Source organism: Ochlerotatus camptorhynchus, unplaced genomic scaffold (genome assembly GCF_037179485.1).
Source record: "Ochlerotatus camptorhynchus isolate MF236.1 unplaced genomic scaffold, CSIRO-AGI_Acam_v1.1 ptg000092l, whole genome shotgun sequence".
In the NCBI taxonomy this organism is placed as follows: domain Eukaryota; kingdom Metazoa; phylum Arthropoda; class Insecta; order Diptera; family Culicidae; genus Ochlerotatus; species Ochlerotatus camptorhynchus.
In genome coordinates this window covers 428,814-444,122 of record NW_027040582.1, presented here as the reverse complement: position 1 = coordinate 444,122, position 15,309 = coordinate 428,814, and the positions used below count along the sequence as shown (strand labels likewise).

Sequence of the window (15,309 nt, the reverse complement as noted above, 5' to 3'; positions counted from 1 at the left end):
AATTTTCAATAAAGCATGCTCCTCCATTCACCAAAAATTCTAGATAGAGCTGGAATTAGGGCGTAACAGCCTTTGTAAACAATGACTTCTCTTGTTGATTTCTCGGAATTGAAGGCACGTCTACACAAACCAATATATCCATCGGGTAGGATAAGTCTTCCTCTACTCGATGGTGATGTCGATTTGCCAGGGAGAGCCATGACTTCCGATAAATCATCGAGAGAAGTCATTGTTTACAAAGGCTGTTACGCCCTAATTCCAGCTTTATCTAAAATTGTCAGTGAAGTTTGTTTCACCATGCACCTTTGTGGTGCAATTTTCAGGCTTTGCCTCTTCATGCACCAGAATGATGCAAATTTTCCCCCATAAATTTTCAATGAAGCTTGCATTCATGAGAAAGATGCAAATTATGCACCAGAAAAATGAATAAACCTTGGTTCTAAATTCACCACAGTGTTGCAAACGTTCCACCAGAAATTTTCAGCTAAATGTGCACCTCCAAATTTTTAGCGTTATTTAATTTTTCCACCAGAGTTATTCATTTTGATTAGTCCCTCCATGCCCCATCTTGATGGTATTTTTACACCAGAATTTTACAATAAAAAGCTTTTTCTTCGATTTACAACAACGAAGGTGAATTTTTTCAACCTTAAATTTACCCTCTTCTTTTAACCCTTCAACAGCCCCCTTGAAAAAAATCACACCAGAATTTTTTTATATGCACCACTGTGGTGCAATTTTTTGACCAACAAATTTCTTTGAAGTTTGTCCCTTGATGCACCTATGCGGTGCAATTTTCAGGCACTATCTCAAAGAAATTTACGCAATAAAAGGTTTTTAGTGCCCTTATAGTATGACATGAAGTTATTTTACCTTCAAATCAAGTTATTAAAAAATCATGTTATTTTATATCATAATTCGGAAATGTGGAAATAATCATCTTATTTATAAAAGGAGGGGGAATTGCCCCATTTTGCCCCACCCTGTGCACGTCAGTGGTAATGAACCAAGTTTGTGCTGGAATTCGGCCATTTGGCACACAGTGGTGCCAAGGGTATCAAAATACGTACTTTTTATTTACGCTAAAATGGTTGGTTAAAGGTACTAAGTGTCTTCTGAGAAGTTTCTCGGGTTACAACATTCCTTCTTATGGTAAAAGAAAATTAAAGATTAATCCACCAGATACAAAATAATTGTGTCCGGCAAAGTTGTAGAAAACATTACTGTGAACAACTTTGCTGAGGATTATAACATTCTAGCTCTTATAACTGCTGAGATATAAAGGTTGTTTGCGGAGACATCGTTAAAATCAGTTTTGTGTCTGTAACTTTTTCTACAATATTTCTACATGTTTGGCATGTTCTACAAATATTACTTTTAAGAATTTGAAATGGCGATTTTGTGAAACCACGGGACTGTTATCGAGTAGGTGTGAAAAGAGGCATACAAATGGATAACAAAGCAACCTGGTTATTTCTAGTGACTAACAACATGACTCGTGAGCAAAATGTGGAATTTCACACAGCCAATACGTCAATTCATCGATGCAAAACAATATTGGACGCGATGGCATCAGGTAATAAATCATATGAATACTTGGATAAATGTGTATTCAATTAAAAACTCTTACACTATCATCAGTCTACGAAATTAACTGTGAGAGGTTCGAAAGCTACGGAATAGAAACGGCTCGTAAACTAGTCGATCTATATCCATGGTACTATCTCCCCGAGTCTGTTAATATGGTGCTCATACACGGGGCGAAAGTGATTTCTTCGTTTCTAACACCCATTGGGCAACTATCTGAAGAGGCTCAGGAAATCAGAAACAAAGATACCAAGCAATACAGAACCCACCACACAAGAAAGTTTTCCAGAGAAGCCACAAATACAGATCATCTTCACCGTCTTCTGGAATCCTCCGATCCGTTATTTTCCAACATGAGGGAACTACCGAAAAACAAAAGTGAGGTTTGCTCCGGGGATGCCCTGCAACTTTTGGCCACCACTGATGACAACGGCGAGAACAGTGATATCGACGAAGAGGAAGCTGCAAGCGCTCTTTGAGGTTCGTACAATTTGAATCGGAACGTAATAAACATTAAACATGAATGATTTTGGTATTGTTTATTGACAAAATCGAAATTTTTTTAAAGTACATAAGCGATTCAGTCAAGGGTCGTTAAGTTTTGATCCCGAGTCATTTTGTTAGTCACTACTTCGTTATCCATTTGTATGCCTCTTTTCACACCTACTCGATAACAGTCCCGTGGTTTCACAAAACCGTTTTAAAAATTCAAATTCTGAAAAAGTGACAAGTTTCAATGCAAGTATTTCGGTTAAGGGTCACGTGGCGGCGGTCTGGTTCCTTCACCATTTTATTTCATTTTCTTGTACTTTCAATTGCTCAAAGAATGGTCTGCTCGTTTTTGCTCGTTTAGATGTTATTAGTATTGGAAGTTGGGTAATCTTCAACCAAAAAATGTGAATAACTTTGCAAATATTAATGGTAGCAATTTGCAGTCTTCTAAAAATATATGTAATTTGATATAAGCGTTAGCGTTAGCGTTGTTATGATATACTTCGTAGATTTAATACTAGCGACACTCACGTCTCTTCTGAAATTCTCAGTTAGACTACTTTCAGGAATAATGCTCGGGAGTAAACATTGGTTTCAATCTAAACAAGAGTAGCAGAAGCATGACTGTCGCTATTCCCGGCCACGCCCATCTTTACCATAACTAGGGATAGGGAAGGAAATGTTGATGTAGTACTTACATAACGAGAGGCCACCGACTTAGCGACACCCTCATAAGTGCTACGGAGTTGGAGGGTTGGGTAGGGTATTCGGTTAGGATTCATCTCAAGTTGGCCATGCAACCAAAAGTATGTATTGTTTATTTGTTGTTTATTTAATCTCTGCCGGCTATCGAAAGAATATATTCATTTTGTTTAGTGATCATGAATTCATGACGGAGAACTTGGGATTAAACCCATGATTTTCTGCTCAGTAAGCAAAAACGATCCCTCCAGGGTCATCAAGCATCTCAGAACCATAACGCTTTGCGTCAAAGTACGAATATATGCATAAACTATCTATTATTGAATAACTATTATTTACGATAATTACATGAAAGAAATAAAATATAAACTACAAACAAAACGTGACTACTAAAATGTGAAAAAGATATTCTAGCAAATATATTTCACGCAACCAGGAATCTCAAAACCATTAGACGCTATAATGATACTGTGCACATTAGACTGATGCAAAATTTGAAATTTTCGCTCCACAGTGTTCAAACGATTTCAAATCGGGTTCTGATTACCCTCCGAAAGTTTAAACTCATTTGATAAGAAACTGACTTGGCTTCTTCTTCTTCTTCGCATTTTCAAGCTTATTTTTAATTTTTTTTTTTTTTTTTTTTTTTATTAATTAATTTGTGCTTATTGCTTATCGCATATTAGCTTATTGCGTGCTCTCAACTTATTGTTCTAGATGCACTTCCACAGTTATTATTTGAGAGCTTTCGATGCCTGTACCATTTTTGCATTGGTATAATTGTGTGACAAGTCCAATCATACTTCTATGCCCAGGGAAGTCGAGAAATTTTCCAACCCGGAAAATTCCTAGACTGGACCGGGAATCGAACCCAGCCACCTCCAGCATGGTCTTGCTTTGTAGCTGCGCCTTTACCGACTGAGCTAAGGGAGGCCCCTTCAATCTCTTAAACAATTAATAACTATTTAATCTGACGTTTGACTGGAAAATGAGTTTCTGCAAAGTTGTAGCTGATAAAAATTCCCATAAGAATAGCAATAGAACTTGTTAACAGGACAATATGGAAAAAAGGCTAGAAGGCAATGAATAAAAAGTTTGGGTTTCCAATAGTTATTTCCATATAAACTTCAAATGGTTTGTGCCAAGTCAGGTTCTTACTAAAAGAGTTCAAATTTTCGGAGGATAATCAGGACCTAATTTGGAACCGTTTGAGCACTGTGGAGCGAAAATTTCAAATTTTGCATAAGTCTAGTGCACATGTTGGACACAATAAAAGGCCAAAAATCAAGCGTCCGACACACAAAACCCGCCAAATCCACTTGTAGTCACAATCAACGGTTCTACGAATCGCGAGCGCTCACGAATCATAAAACCGCTGACTGCGACACTCTGAAAGCGAAATTGACAGGCTCTATGCGTCAAACACCCGCCCTTCAATCTCCTCCCGCATCCAACAACACAAATCTCCACAACAACACCTAACGAATTCAAAACTCCGAAAATCACCATTCTTCATACAATTTTTTTCTGCCTATCTTTCTATTAGGCCTGTGGACATGCGTTAAGGCCCAAACGCAATGTGGGCGGAAGCGGAACGGAAACGGAAACTTTGACAGTTGTCACAAATGACATCAAGATGCCTAACCGAAGTCGATTTGGTTCTAACTAGTGTTCAATCCGACAAGTAGGCTTACTCAGATAGGGCTTTTCCACTGCCGCTGCCGTTCCGCTTCCGCTATCATTGCGCTTGGGCCTTTAGCTTCAAAACTTCTAACCAAACTGGGAAAATTTTCAGATCACAAAAAAAAACTTTCAAAGGTAATTAGAAGTAAAATAAATATTGATTATTTTACGCAAAAACGAGCAATATTGTCCGGTGAATTCGCTTGATGTACATTTCCTAGTTTGATTTTTGGCCAAGTCCATTCCTCAGAAAACACTTAGAATGTTTTAGCTCTTTAACCGCATTTAAAAAAAAGTCGTCGTTAAAAACCCGCTTTTGTCTCAACAAATGAAACCTTAAAGAAGTTTATTACTGACCTTTTTATGTAAGATTTATGCAACGGAATGGAAGGGTTTTAATAGGCTGAAATAAGAAAACTCCTATGAAATGATATACGAATCAACTTGCTGCGTTGTCAGCTTCATGATCTGTTAGAAAACATAATATTTTTTAATAAAAAATTATCGTTTTTGATAAATATAATTCCGAGTTGAGCGAGGGGTATTAGGCGCCGCCATGCTTGGTAATACCTCAACAGCACATTCGATTTTCGATTGATGTTATCAGTTAAAACTAAGGGGAACGAAAGTAATCCGCTTTACATTTCATTTGATGGATTTATATCAAATTCGCTTCAATATTTCGATTTTTAAGGATAAATTCTGGTCGTAATGAGTGATAAGCCTGCCGATATTATCCGCTTTCATACACTATTTATTGATAATCTTGGATGTGGTAGAATTATCGAGCATTATGCTGATGTTGTTTTTAGTGTGTTTTGTGGTGTGAACTGTATTTTTCTTGAGCACCTGCTTCTGTAATTTTGCATGTTCAACCTCTGTAAGCAACGATATGTGCTCCGATATTTGGCAACAGAATTGATGGCCAAACGTGACCAAACCCAAGACCAAACGAAAGGTGCCATCGATGCTGATCTTTAATGGATGCCTAGGATTGGAGAAGTTTGTTGAGGAGTGATGGAAATCTGCAGATATCCGAGAATTTCCAACTTCCTACAATGTGTGTAATGCGCTATACTATCACCTCAACATTTCAAGGGCACAGCTGCCACAAAACATACAACAATGAAACTGGAACTTTACATTTGATGCAGCTAACAGGGAGTTCCAATTTCATGAGTGATGTCACAACTATGTCCGAAATTCGTGCTATGGAACACTTGAAGTGATAGGGCATCTCAGCCATCATGAGGCAATTTGTGGACTCTTCAAGACTCTTCAAGGAATCACCATAAATTATTTTTAACAGATTAATCAAAATCAACCAACAATACTAAAGAGTGGATCAGTAAGCTTGTAATGACCTTATCATGCAAACTGAAGCACACCTATGCAAACCAATTCCACCATTGGATAGGAGAGATTTTTTCCTAGCCGACGGTGTTGTTGATTTGGCAAGGCGAGTTTCGATTTGCGAGAAAAGAGCATTACAAGATTTGGTTACAAAAGCTGATCCATCTTTTTGAATTGTTGGTTGTGATTTCATCGTTACCTGTTATTACTTATAGAAATGTGACCCATTATAAGAGATGTGACCGATAAGAATCGATATTATTCGTTTTTAGAGCACGATTATATCGGATGAATCCGATAAAATGGATTCCTCCGACTATAAATCAATAAATCAAACTAAATTTCAAATTAATTTCAGAGTAATTTTTGGCAAAATTTGATTAAATCTGGGACTTTGTCCCCTTCGGTTAAAACAGAATTTCTCTACCAACAATTGAAAATGGCAAATCAGCTTTTCTAAACAACCCCTGCAATCAAAAAATTCCACACATCATCATCATGTGTCTCACACTTAAATGTGCACTAATTGTGAAACACATCCATTTCAAGAGTGAATCTTATGCTTTGAACCATGCCTCAACACTATTTGTTCGAATTGTGACATGCTTGGAGTCTATGTGACTCACATGGTGAAATCAATAGCTTTGCACATCATAGTTCAATGTTCTTCAATATTCTACTTTATCGACTTCAACTTTACCGACTCCCAAATTGAATCGACAAATATATAAATAAGGCTGCCAGAGCATACACATGACTTTTTTAATGGATCTTATTTGGGAACTGATCCTTGCTGCCGTTGTCTTCGTTCGTTCTGCTTGGGCCACGGTTGTTCCCATATATGAGGCTAGTTGATAAGAATGAAGTCACAACTCATGTTTTCGATGTTAACCTTGCAGAACTAGCAATTTACATCGCATTGAAAGGCAAACACTTCAAATCCATCTATTTTGAACAGTAGTGCGATTCAATGTACAATACACTTTGATTGATAGAGAAAGATTACCAACATTCCAAAGTTTGAAACACTAGAAATCAACGTGTAGAACACATTGAACCATGGTAAAATATACTTAAAATAATTTTGATTGTGCGTACGAATAATCAAGTGTTTAAGCCAGTGTCTGTTTTACCTTTGTTACTAGCGTAACATAGGTATTAGAATCGATTTTCACACGTCCTGCCGTCTGCGCCCGATAGCCATCCACACAAGCTATCTCACCTGTCTAAAACATTCTCAATCGATAGAACTCGGCGCGATCTGGCTCGACAGTTTAATTACGACATCGTAGAATCAAATTGAATATGAAAAATCGACCCAGCAAGGTGAAATTTGCTGATGTCTGTATGTGCGTCTGTGGACGCGTTTCATCTAGGCAAGATTTTTTCGAGATGGCTCATGCGATCAATATGGTTGATATCTCGTTCGATAGGCCCCATTGCGCCATTGATCGCTATTGAATTTTTTCTCGATCTGACTTCCGGTTTCGGAGATATATAGGCCAGAATGATTTTAGTGAATGATTTTTTTAATAATCAACGGTACACTCTCAACGGTACAAGATCTCATCGATATCTACTTTGGGAAAAAAATTTCATACCGGTCTGACTTCCGGTTTCGGAGATTTACAGGATAGAATGATTTTAGTTACGAATTTTTTACAAATCAACGGTACATCCTATCAACGTGAAATTTGCAGCAGTGGAAAGACCTCATCCATATCTACCTGCAGAACAAATTTCATACCGATCTGACGTTTAGTGTTGGAGATTCCGCCTTATTACCTTTGTTACTAGCGTAACATAGGTATTAGAATCGATTTGCACACGTCTTGCCGTCTGCGCCCGATAGCCATCCATACAAGCTATCTCACCTGTATAAAACATTCTCAATCTATAGAACCCTATTCACGAATTAACAATCGGAAAGCCATGAAAAACAGCGCAGAGGGCCATTTTACCCCAGGAGTGCGTTTCGAACCATCCTACCCTACACGGTAAGAAAAAAGTACCCAACGGCCAGTTCACTTTTACCTACTATTGACTAGTTTGTCTCCTTTTCTCCTTCTAATGTTGTCAAAAACGCCCAGCAGGGGTAGTAAAGTGTGGGAACCCAACGTTGAGTATAATCACATATACCTACTTTTGGGTACAACTAGCTTATTCTTGGGTAGAAAGCGAGTGGAAAATTCCATAAGAATTGCAAACAAGTAAATGCAAACTACTTTGACCCGCTTTACCTACTTTTGGGTTCCTGCACTATAGTGCCGAGATGAGTGAAAAGAACTTACTTTTGAGTACTTTTTTCTTACCGTGTACGTATTCCAATAGACCTTTTCAATGCTTAATCGTCTTTCTCTATCTATCACACATGTATGAATCGACGGTGTATTTTCGCACTAATGTGTTTCCCTCTTGCTCGCACTCGTTGGGTTTTAAAGGTACAGTCACAGAAAAACAAAACTACCCACCGCTTGGGTTTTTTGAACTCAAATTTGAGTTATTTGACCTCTGCCCGTTTCATTTTCTCTCGCTATTGTTGTCAAAAATAGAACGAAAGATTCGACTCAACCGTCTAGTTCTGTACGAGAAGCCAAAATTGAGTAATATGCGATATACCCAAATTTGAGTTAATTGAACTTAATTTTGGGTAGAAAAAATTGAAAATAACTTAGCGATGGGTAATTTTTTTTAGCCGTGCTTAAATGAAAACTACTTTGAGCCGGTTTACCCAAATTTGGCTTACTGTACGGAGCATGGGAGATAAGTGAAAAGAACTTAATTTTGGGTTGTTTTGAATTTCTGTGTAGTGTGCGCCGATTAGACGTCTAAAAGCTCTATAAGACCAGTCAGATGTTGTCCCTTCAAATTTGTGCACGACCGATGAGATCAATTCAAATAAAAGCCTCAATAATCTGCTGGAAAGGTTTTACATTAGCATTAGCATTAAGCAAGTTGCAAAAATTCGTAGGTGGTATAAGTCGTAGAACATTTTATGTGAGTACTGCCACCTCCGTCCGTTACCGTATCGACCGAGATATGGGATTGATCTCGACCTCTTAGATGAAAGTAGCAGTATTTCCAATAATCGAGAACTGTCCTGGCCACGTCCTTGCAACTGTTGGGGATGGGAAGGATTTTTAGTTGGACACTTACTTAAGAGAGATGCACAGAACTCTACGACCGCTCATAAGTGTCACAGAAGTTTGGAGGTTTCTTAGTGGGGAGGGTAAGGCCATACGTTCGGTAAACGTTACTGGCAGATTTACGATATCATTGGTTATGTTATATTTATGTGTCAACATAAAGTAAATGTGTATGTGCGTACGTGTAAGTGTCTGTGTGAGTGTTTATATAAATAAAAATAAATAGCTTTCACCAATTTTGTGATGTTCAAAGCTGCTTCTTGCTCTATTTGAATTCCTTTATGGTAAATTCATGGGATTCCATTGGGTTGGGTTTCTAGCCAGTTTCAAAATTTTCCAGATTTTGCAGACCTGTCTTCGTCATTGGTGATTCTTGAAAACTTTCTGTGTAAAATCGTACTTAAATCCAACCGAAACTACCCGAAACACGAAAAAACGGAACAAAACCAATATTTTGACAAGAAAAAAAAATCACGTCCGTCTTCGAACACCGCACACTTCGATCTCTGCAATGTAATCCCACAACAGGGAAAGGTTTCGCAACTGCGTTATTGACGAAAGTCAAAGTCGATGAAGAGAATTGATCAATGCAGATAGGACCTTTTGAAATGTTTATCTAGATTTAATTCTGTATTCTCGCGTAACATTTGAAAAGGGCCTATCCTCGGCAACATAAACGAATTTCTCGCTAAGCTCACAGGACAGTTCGAGAATCTCGGGAACCAATTGAGCTGTCAAATAGCTGTTTGACCAATTGAGCTGTCAAATCACGACCAACAACAGAAAAGAGCACATCAGCTATTGCGAACAAAACTTTCGGAACCCGTTTTCTCGTGACTGAAGGCACGCCTACGCAAACTAGCACCATCTTTGGGGAAAATTTCCTCTATCCGATGATGCCGGTAATTTGCGTTCGATTGGCGAGGAAAGAATAATCAACGGTTTGTTTATAATACTTGATAGTAGCATTTCAATTGTTTGTCTACAATATATTGAATTAGATCCGCTTTTTGATAGATCGAAATTCTATCCGCCAGACTATAAATATAGCGACTACAGTTAGCTTGCGCCTGAATCAACACACTGATTGGGAAATTCATTTGCAGTCGGGCACTACGTAAGACTCATATCAGCCACAATTATATCTTAAAAATATTGTCATTTTAGGAAATTAACGTGAAGACATAAATCAATTGATTATTGAATTATGATTTGGACTCCAATCCAAACTAGCCATTGCTGTTCAATTGAGCAGTGCAGAAACTGAGACCAATAAAAATAAAAATATCCATTAAGGCCTCATCTATCTATGGATAATATCAAAAACGAGATTATACTGGGTAACAAAGGTTCTGTTCACCTGCCCGGTGGATCAATATGGGTTTTTACCATTTAAAATTAAATTTACGCTAGAGCTCATCATTAAACGATGGCAGAGTTTACGCGATATTTAAAACACAGACAAACAGACATAACAGTCAAAAGTTGTTCATCGACCAAGCATTTAACGATAAATTTAAAAGTATTGTAGATGGTAGTACCGCCACCTGTGGCGCTCATAGTCAATTCCCTTGCGTTTGACGTTTACACACTACCGCCATCTGTTCAGCGTACTACCTACCACAGTGTACTCAACACGCTTGATTTTCCGTCACTGTGCAGCCGCAGTAGCTGAGCCGCTAGCCTTCATTTTCAACCGTTCGTTTGAGCTAGGTGAAGTTCCCATGAGATGGAAATTATCGTACATGTTTCCTGTGCACAAAAGTGGTGACCGACGACGACCAGCCTTTCGGCCGCATGGAAGCTTCTCGAGATTATCGTCAGTGATCAAATTCTACGCGCTACAAAAAACCACATTTCGCCAGATCAACATGGATTTATTCCCGGTAGGTCTGTTGCTACTAACTTGCTGGATGTAACTACTACCTGTTTTTAGGCTATGGAAGATAAAGCGCAGGTCGACGTAATTTATTCGGACCTAAAGGCGGCTTTTGGCAAAATTGATCGTAAAGTGTTGCTCTGCAAGCTATCACGATTGGGAGCCTCAAATCGATTGGTGTCGTGGTTGTCATCGTACTTGACTGGCAGAACGCTGTACGTTAAACACGGATCTTATGTTTCATCGCCATTTGCTAGCACGTCCGGTGCCAAGCTTGTCATCAGCGTCGCGCAATGTCATGTGATGACCTTCTATCGGTCCAAAGACCCGTTAATTTATGAATACAACATCGATGATACTGTTTTTATTAGAGTGGATCAAGTTACGGATCTTGGTGTCGTATTGGACTCGAAGCTTTCCTTTCATTCCCATCAGGCGTCGATTATTTCCAACGTTAATCGTCAACTTGGCTTCATCTCTAAGATTGCCAAGGATTTCACGGATTCACACTGTCTAAAAGCATTGTATTGTTCACTCGTAAGGCCGATCCTAGAAAATGCTTCAGTTGTATGGGCTCCAAACGACTCATCATGGAATCTAAGAATCGAGCGTGTGCAAAAAATATGCATACGACTTGCGCTCAGAAACCTACCGTGGCGTGATCCTTTGAACCTTCCAACATATCCCGATAGATGCCGTCTGCTTGACCTCGAAATGCTTGATCGAAGACGTAAGCTACAACAGGCTACGGTTATAGCTAAATTACTCAACGGTGACGTCGATTGCTCTCATCTTCTATCACTGCTTGATTTCCGTGCTTCAAGTAGGATTTAACGTCAGCAATCCCTGATGCAACCGAGCTTTCATCGTACTCTCTTTGGCTACAACCAGCATAAATATTTGTGCAATGGTTCGTGTGTTTGTATCCGTCGAGTCCGCGTTTGATTTTGGTATGTCCACACCTCAATTTGAGGTGTAGAGTAAGAAGACTGAAACTTATTTAAGACGAATAGTTTATTCATTAAGACAATTTGCCAGATGACTTATATGAATAAATAAATAAATAAACAGATGGCGGTAATGTTTTAGCGACGATGTTTACAGTGAGAAATATTCAGTGTATTATGTCTGGTTGTCTGTGGATAAAATTAAGATTTTTTTTCTGTGTAGCATTACACGCAACGAGTAGCGCTACAACCCATTGTATATGAATTGCGTTTGTTTTGAAAAGCTTCGCTGTGACTCACGAGCGAAATGAACAAACGAGTTCATTATAAATAAACAAAAGCAAAATGATTATATTGAATATTTTCGGCCCCAGAGCCTAAAACCTCGATATTATCATCAATTCAGCATAAGTAAATCATTTTCCACCGATCTGTGTGTAAAATCCAACATGACACTTTCTTCAGCGCTATGGTTGTGTATAATGAAAATAATCATTTTGCATTTGATCCTCAAAATCATCCCCACCAAGATGAAGACGAATATTAATATTGACAACAACAGAAGCGATAATGAACATCCAGCCACGAATGAAGAAAAACAAACGTTGACTTCGATACTCAGAGGTTGCCATGATCAAGAGAATGCTTATAAATCAAAATTCAAATTCATGCAGGTAGTTGATCTATCTGTTAAGGTTGTCTTTATTTTCAGCTAAGTTGAGTATAGAAGAAATGATTGTTATCAGCACTGGTTTAAACACTTCAATCTGACGTGTGAACTTTTTTGAGTGTACACTTTACAAGGAATGGACTTAAAAGATATTCTTTATACAAGCTGATAGGCCCTTATCAATTGTTAGACGAGGTTTATGAAAAGCTGAACCTTATAATTGTGCATAAAATACAATCTAAAAACAAAAATGCTGCTGTTTTGCGTAGATGTTTTGTAAAATCATATTCCCGACGATAAAAGCATATTTTCATACGGTCTTTCCGGTAGCATCAAGAAGATTTATTAGACTAATGAATGCACCAAAACGATCATTAAGTAATGCAAATCCATCATTTCCTTATCTCTATTATTACCCCACGTTCCCTTACTGTTACGATTTCTTACAACTGGCAATCACAGTGCACAGTGCAGTGGTTCCGACAAGTGTGACTGTCAATTAGTCTACTAATTCTAAGTCGCTCTCATAACGATCTCATAATACACTAAACTCCCAGCATCTCTTTTAACGAGGCCACGTAAGTGAGACTGAAACACTTACCTCCTGCATTGCTCAGTGCTGGAAATACCTCACAGTGGATGCCGGTTTTTCCATGGCTCATATTCCGCCTAATCGGTGCTTCGAGCGAACAGTGCTGCAGCTCGCGGTAATATAATAACAATTATGGTCACTCCTATTCGATGTGCGCTTTTTTTTTTCGCTTCTGATTTCCAATGCCGCACTTAATTTTAGCTGCGCATTGCGTCTTTCGCTGCACGGGTACTGAAACTGCGCACTGACACCAAAATAAAGCACCTAAACCAGACGATTTCCACGGCCCTCAGATAACAATTTTTGGGATTTAGTCACCTCTCAATGCCAAACTTTTTTTTCCTTTTTTTCTTCTTTTTTGTCGGTGAGTCGAAACGCACCTGACGCGACCTTATCTCACCAACACGCGCGGGTTCTCCCGTTCCCGAAAAACCTCCAAGCTCTGACCGAGTTTTGATTATCGTCTTTCGATAAGTGTCACACTTCGGCGGCGGTGTTTGTCGTCATCGGCCGTCAGGACCGAACCAGAACCGGTATATTTAGCAGCCGGATTATCATGGTCGCAAAATGCATACCCACGACTTTCTTCTCCGTACACCACTTCAGCGAATCAGCTCAATCGACCGCGCGGCCCAACACAATCACTTCCTTTTCAAATCCATTCAATTATTCACTTATTTTCACTTGAAGCGCAACTTAAACCTAACCGCGACGACGAAGACGACGACGACGCCGACTATGCTGATGCTCGGCGACATCAACCAACCAACCGAACGACCGACCGACCAAGATCAAGTGCTGCTCCCGCGTGAGGTGATCTTCTCCTCTAGGGGTTGCGTCGAGATCGGGAAGTGGCACACCACCATCGCCGCAGACCGACCGCACAGCAGAAATCCGGGAGAGGAAGCTCCCGATGCGATGAGAGTGAGAAAAAATTTACCACAGCCAGGAGACGGACGATCGCGATGAGAGGTGCGTGTTCACAAACCGGTTTCTTCAGCAGAACTGATTCAGTATGGGGAGCTGTCTGTCTCGCTGGTCGTCGTCGTCGTCGTCGTTGACTTGCTTGCTTGCTTGGCTTGTGGTGTTGTGTAGATTAGATATGTACTCTTGAAGAGCGAGCTTCGCTCGCGGGCTCGCTCAGCATTCCAAGGGGGGTTCAACGATGTGCAATCAGTTTCATGATGCTGACAATTATGTTTTAAATTATTTTATAGGAATCTTACAATTGTGACTATATAATAAAAGAGGAAATTTTTCTAGAGATTTATCGGAAGCTGTGATTATCATAAAGCGTCGTCTTCTCCTTCTTCTAGGCTTTTTTTGCTACTTTAGCGAGCGTTTTACCGGTTCTCAACATAGCGTTCTACACGGCCAATTTGAGTTTAGTTCACTCATAATCATGCATGGCATACACAGTTTTGGTAACGAACTGCTCATTTGCTAATAACTTTGCACACAGTTGACGAAACATAATACTTTTTGAAGCAGTAGATAAAATAGAGTTTAAGCTTGTTCATTGATGTTGATTCAAATATTAAGATTAACCTACACACTTAGAAAAATTCATGTAAATTTAGGTGTTCTGAGACTGACATATACGAGCGTCAATTTTGACATAAAATTAAGTCATGATAGACGTGAAATTCAGTTCAATCAAACGTACGTTTCGTCGAGTATAACGTCGTTTCATCGAGTTATAAACTTTTCATTCTCGGAGCACTTAATTTTACATGACATGTTTGTTTACGTGTCATCATTTATGTCAAAGATGGATTCCGTCACGTGTAAATTAGGATTTTTGAAGTGTGTACTCTTTGCATATATATATGGTAAACTATGATCCTAATCTATCAATTACTTTAAAGAAAAGCAAATTACAACAACTGAGTGAAAAGTTATTAACAAATGAGCAGTTGGTGTGTACAACTGTGCCTGCCAAGCATGTTCATAATCACCAAAAGTGCAGGAACTCAGCGGTAAGTAAATTTGCCTCATGTTCTTCTGTGTGTTGTGACTTGAGGTAATAATTGCACGCTTTTATTAAGAAACACTAACTAACTACTTTATTTGATATTACACTTGGTTACACTATGTCTGTTCACTTCGGTGGTCGGTAGGCAAAGAGGACGAGAGCACAGCTCGTACTGCGTACAACCTTATTTGCTATAATGATTATGGCTACTTATGAAAATAGTTGACATGTCTTGTCTTTCAAGCCAGCAATAAACCTAGGGATACATCACTGTGGAAAACCT

General features: G+C 39.0%; 1 protein-coding gene across 2 annotated transcripts in view; it reads right to left on the bottom strand.

Moving 5' to 3' along the window:
- Chsy (Chondroitin sulfate synthase) overlaps positions 1-13,991 on the bottom strand; it is a 108,412-nt gene extending 94,421 nt beyond the window's left edge. The window contains exon 1 of one of the 2 annotated variants that reach the window (XM_065218703.1): positions 13,061-13,991. The gene's annotated coding sequence lies outside the window, so the exon portion shown is untranslated. The remainder of the gene's footprint in view (positions 1-13,060) is intronic. The other variant, XM_065218702.1, reaches the window with a different exon arrangement.
- Between the last annotated feature and the right edge of the window lie 1,318 nt (positions 13,992-15,309).